Genomic DNA, 6,592 nt, shown 5'->3' with positions numbered 1-6,592 from the left:
GGGATTAGTTTTTTAACGTGTTTGGAAAAAAAGAAAGACGTTTTATTTGATCAATACTTGAACCGGTATACAATAGCTCGAGGCATGTTCAGCCATTTTGTCACGTCACAGCAGCGCCGGCTAGCCGGAGAAAATCAATCCGGTTTCTCTACTAACCTTTCGTGGAAAAAAGCGATGCCGTTCGTGCCGCTGTACTACCGTGTACGAAAACGTAGACTGTAAGTCTTTAAGGGTCCGTTGCGATATTGACCCGAGGTTGCGTTAGGTTATTTCTGTTGAGTTCGAGCACCTTTTCTTCTGTCGGAGCAGCACTGCAGGCCGCGTAATTCTCTGACAATTATTTTCGCCATTGTTCATTCGACGCGAATGAAAATAGTTTTTCTCGTTCTGTAGGTGCGATTTTTGTCAATGGGACACAATGCATCGCTGTCCCTGCAGTAAACAGGACCTTGAATTAAATTGTCCTTGATCCGTATTTCGTTTTTGCGAGACACGTTCGATAAATGAATTGCAAAAAATATCTCATAACGAAATAATTAAACCAACCGTTTAAATTCACTTTGTTTCGAATGTTTTTGTTTTATTTTATTTTTGTTTTGCTTCCATCCATTCGAGCAGTGATGGTAAAATGCGCTGCTCGACTTTCTTCCTACATACATTATACCTATACGAGCGTTTCTTGATACGGATGAAATTCACCGTATACCTGCACAACCGATATATATATATACGATTCCCCGTTATGTTGTATTACACGTACTTGATGACTGACGCTGTACAGGCAGCATATTTTCCAGAATATTACTGCGAGTCGAATAAATGATCTGTTGTATCTCTCCAAGACTGGCTAAAGTCCATAGTCAAGAACGTACGCCTCGGCCAGTTCGTTTACTTAGGCCGGAAATAGTTTTTGTTTGGTTTTCTGGGCTGAGTCAATGGCGTGACGTCAGAGGGGTTGTGAGAGCCAGGCGCGAAGAAAAAAAATAATAAAATAAAAATTGCGTCGCACGGAGGAAAATTCTTTTTCCGATTTAAATCTGAACGTTCCTCGCGCGTTACGTAAATTATTTGACACGATACAACGTCTACCGCAAAGTATAGTACAAGGAGATACGGCAGATTGGAATTATAAAATTAATCTTTTCTATTTTAGTTTCTCCCTCAACGCGACACCTACACCACCTACACCTATACGCGCACATCCGATACATGTGTGCCTCCGTAAAAATATCCGACCAATGTTTTTTTATTCCTTTTTTTTTCACGTTTTTATTCCGAGCTAATCTTAAGCCTCGCCTATTGAACCGTTGAGGAGACGTTCAAAGATATGTACGCTTATACAATTAGAATTCTGGAGGTTGTTGTTGATTCTTCCCTGTCTTTTTGTTCCTTCAAGTTCCATGCAGCTCGTCTCCCCCCTCCCCCACCCCCCTACCCGCCCGCCTTCTAATAGCTAATTTATTCTGACGCAAAGCAAAAGAATTACAAATGTCAAGGACAAAACAATTGGCGAGAAAACAAGGAAAGAGAAAACAAACAGACGAAATTATGATTTAGGGCATTTTTGTCAAGTGAGTTAAGGTTAGGGAATAAACAAGAAAAAAAAAAAAAAAAAAATTAAACAAATCAATAATTAGGAATACTGCAAGAAGTAAAATACATGCATAATAAATATACGTGCATGTTATATTATACGTGATGTCATAATCATCGCTTAAGTTTGTGCTTGTTTGTAAACAGGTCGCGGTCCGCAGTCGTCGCGACGTCCCGCGTGCTGTCGTACACGCTCGTGACGTCACGCGGCAGGAGAGGACAGACTGTTAGAATGCGGTATAGTGCGAACACCGTCAGCACCAGTACGAATCACATCACGCCGCCGCTCTACAGTTTCTGCCTCGGTCAATACCACGCGTTCAACAGTGCACTGCGCATTAAAATTTTATTTTGCTTTCCTTTTTTTTCCCCCTCGTCTTCTTCTTTTTCTTATCTTTTAATTTCTTTTCCTTTCCTCCCTTCTCTTAACGAAAATAGATGCTCGTGAATGTATGTACTACAGGATCATCTACGTTGCCGGAGGTGACTGATGTCTGACGTACATATATTATATGTATATGTTTTTTTTTTATTAAATTCCTCATATTGATACGTGTACAAGCATCGATATACGTACGTTGAGAATCGATACTGTAATACGAGACCGAAAGCTGCGTGTATATAGCAATATATTACCGTTCATCGAGTAGTATGATCGGCATGTAAAATTGCAGCATTCAACGTTCTGTAAAATAAGTATACGTGAATTTAGTAAGCGTCACTACATGTTGTGCCAATAGCTGTATAAACTACAACTCATTGTTACTAGTATGTGCATAATATGTTTTCTGATCGGAGGAAAGAGTACACCGCGGGGTATGGTAATTCGATACCAAGGACAAGGCTGCATTTCCACGTATGGACAAGAAGAAATACGCCTCGCAGTCAGATATTATCCAGTCTTTTTTCTTAATTTTTTTTCTTTCTTTCAAACCATCATGTTGAGCTCATAAATTTTTCTTATATTATTTATTCCGCCATGGCTGACGGTCCGTCGGGGTCTGCAGGTTTACTGGCCAAGTGACCCTGCTCGAGTGCTTGCCGCTGCTGCGGTTTGTGCTGGCTGGCTGGCTGGGTGGCTGGGTGGCTGGGTGGCTGGCTGGCTGGCTGGATGGCTGAATGGCTGCATGGCTGCCGGTGCCTGGCTCTCCGGAGTATGGTCACGTGATCGTCCAGACGGTACGGGGCTTTGGGAAGGCTGGTTGTATGTACGTGTACAACGTTGTACGTATCGCGTAGCGTTCCGTGCACTCCGTTCGGGCAGGTGGCCGAAGCGATGCTATGGTTAATTGTTTTTCGCTTCGACGAAGGGCATCGCAATGTCCCACTTCGTTTGCCACGTTAAAATTGCAGATGGCCGGTTTTCTTCCACCGCCTTGCTTACACACAATACAAGTATAGGTAGGTATACGGATGTACCATACATATCCATATATATTTGCATACAAGGTAACAAAACTTCCTATACATTTTGCTATTTTTTTTTTATTCATTTTATTTTTATTTTCTATAGCGTTACAGGAACTGAGTATACGTTACGTGTACGATCAAGGAAATTGTTAACGTGTAAACAAACAGGTATACGAAAATCTTGATGGTAACTTGAAACACAATAAGAGCTTTGAATATATATGTACAAAAATGTTCGTGACTTGATATGCAAAATATCGGAGGAAATGAGCTCGTCAGGTAATTTTGCACGAGGAAGGCTTAACGTTTTTATTATTTTTATTCTCTGTTGTTACTTGCCTCTCTGTTTTTGTTTTTGTTTTTTGTTACTTTTCTCCAAGTTTTCAAATTTCATTCGCCAGCGACACGACACCGACGTCCAAGTGCATATTGCACTGTGGGATAATTGTGGAATCGCGTGACGAAGCAAGGAAAGACACGGAGAGAGGAGTGCATGCGTGCACGCACTTCGTATACCCACCTATACCTACGCATGCTGTACGTGGCATGAAAGCAGGGCGTTGCACACACACAGTAGATACATGCGTGTTCATTGTTCACCTATACTATGTATGCATGTTACTATATGTAGGACGGAACGAACGCTCTCAACGCAACGTTGCGTGTGCAACGCGAAAACCGACGTCGACGTGCGTCGCGTGCAGCACGAATGTAATCCCTGTTCCTGATCCTGATCCTGGTTGCCCTTTGGTTAACTAGCTCCACCCACGATACCGGCCACCTTTCATTTACGTGTGTGTATATGCATATGCAGCCATCGTGTTATCGTCCGTGTGTGCCGAGCAATACATGCGATGCGGTTGGCTTCGGCCGTTTTTTTAACGACTCGACAACGCGTCATCGTATTTCATCAATTTATTTTATATCGGTGCAGAATTTAATAACGCAAAGAAATATATTATTTTTTTTTCTTTTTGTTCTTCTTTCCTTACTTCTCGCTGTTGAATATCCTTATTTCTTACTCTTTTACTTTCTTTTTTTTACCCCTCTTATTACGTTGCGTGATGTTATGCATTTCCTCCAGCGTCCGAGAAACCATTGCGGTATTTCTCGAGTGCAGAACTACGAAACCAATTCCGTAGAGCCCATTGTTTGTCATATCTTTTTTCTCTGGTATATGTATATCGTTACGGTTATGTCGTTCGTTTCCATCCGAGGGTATAAGATTAATTCATTCGTTCTTCTGTCCGTGACTTAACGGAAAATGGGGTACACGTAGTTTGAAGAGAAAAAAACCATTCTCAGTAAAAAAAATTTCTCGTATAGTTCTTGTAATATGCAGTTTTATTATTATACGTACAGGAAAACGCGTCTCTCGTATTTTCAACAAAGTTTGTCGTCGATAAAATTTATCCGTCCAGTTTTCATCACGACAAACAGATCGACGTTGAACACTGGCTTCTTTCCCCGTTACTTCTTCGGATATTTCGAACGTTTTATGCTTAGGGCCACGGGTTGAGTGTACATGTAAATCTGGATACCTAATATCTATATATATATATATATATACACACAATTATAGGCGTATAGTTGTACTATATACAGTAGGTATAATACATCTGTTAGTCAGCACAAGTATCGGGCGAGCGTGTCGTGACGTCGACAGTTGTAGTTTTACAGTTACACTTCAACTTGTCAGCGACAAGGTTTCCTACGAATGTATGGAGCAGGGTACAGAGTACAGAGGCGTAGATTGCAGGGTTTAGAGTGCATTGTGGAGTGCAACGCGGACCGCTCGTAATGCGTACGTGCCGTGTATGATATACGTAGTCGGTAATATCAGGTGTCCTCCATCCAGTGACGTAAATGACAAGACTGGTCGTCACGTGCCGGAGAGTTTTCGCTCCGTCTGGTGACAGTCCCTACTTGTCAGCACGTACGTACGGAGACGGCAAAAATACCTTCGAAGATAAATACATACATATGCTGCAGAGGTATACACGCGTGGGAAATCGACGTTTGCTGTATCAGCTATTGTAGCTATACGTCTCCGTGTAGAGATAAGCGTAGTTTCCACTTTCCAAGACTAGCAGAATGAAAGAAAGAGACAGAGACAGAGAGTGCGACAGAGGGAGGGAGAGAAAACTGTTTTAGCGCGAAAGGTGCAAGGTTGATATTTGAAAGAGCATCTGTTACGTATACATGGAACATTACTTTATACTCGTTGTTAACTCGATTCTTAGAAGAAGAAAAAAAGAAACAGTTTGTTGATGTTGAAGCATTGCTTCGCAGAAGATTGTGATATCAGTTATTCGCAAACATGAGTGGGGGGAGAGAAACGACAAGTACAAAATTATAATTATGTAGAAAAATGTCGATTACGCTTTGAGGCTTGTACGATCAACGGAAACGGTGGAGTCCGACTCTCGAGGCGCGTTACACCACCACAAATACATGTATGTATTATACCTCATACGTAGAATTCTTGAATGTAGATAAGACGACGAGCTCGGTTTGTGAAACACGTATACGTTATGTTACAAAACTCTCAGTCCGCACTGTGCATTTCGCGTATAAGAGACGCACACATAAATCCGAGTACCTGTAATGACTTTGCTCATAAATACGTATTACATGTGTATTTACGTATATCGTATAACTTATGCAACTGCGGAGGTTGTTCAAATGTTTTCGCATTTCTATATAGACGACGATGTCTCGTGACACAGGTTCGAGTCAGGATTGTCTTTTAAATTGCAAATAATCATCGCGTTGTTATACGGTTTGAAATACGTATGTTATACCATTTCTGTTCGTATAGGTTTAGAAGAATGTATCTACGTACGACACGTATGAAAGATACATGTGACGAGAAGGGAACGAAGAATTACTATGAAGTTTATTTTAACCGATAGAAACTTTTCAAGCTGATTGGTAAGGAAATAAAAATTGAAATTTCAAAACAAATGACTGCAAGTAGAAAGTGTATACATCCATCCTATATAACCAGTAAAGACTTTTGAATGAAATCAAAGATCGTAGCTGGATAATTACACGTAATACCAATATTATAAAGAAATATTACGTCTCTGCAGCACACGAATACCTTGTGTACATGAACTACAATATGTGCGATAACTTTTACGGCTCATCGGCGAATATTGATCGACTAGATTAATTTCTGACATATGTCACGTATTCGAAACAAAGAGCAGAGAGGGTATCCCGGTCGGGAGCTAACGCGCAATTTTAAATTTCACTTTTCTTTGTTTCCTACGGCGTGGTTGGCGGCAATGGCGGCTCGTTATAGCCGGCTGCACCTGACGCGGCGTTAGTCAGTCCTACCTGCACTACGGCGCAGGTGAATTTCAGTCAGGTGTTGAACAGATGGGCGGCTCTAGTCCACTCAAGAAAGCGTTATAAACGGTCTATCGTAAAATGTAGGTTACTACTGTGCGATGACGGAGTACATAACCCTATCCTATCGTATCGTATCGTATCGTATCGTATCGTATCCACGTATCGAAGAACTTAATACCCACAACGCACTTCGCGTTGCACGCCGCATATACATACAGACACCTAATAC

The sequence above is a fragment of the Diprion similis genome, chromosome 12 (assembly GCF_021155765.1).
Source record: "Diprion similis isolate iyDipSimi1 chromosome 12, iyDipSimi1.1, whole genome shotgun sequence".
Classification (NCBI taxonomy): domain Eukaryota; kingdom Metazoa; phylum Arthropoda; class Insecta; order Hymenoptera; family Diprionidae; genus Diprion; species Diprion similis.
This window is presented reverse-complemented; position numbering follows the sequence as displayed.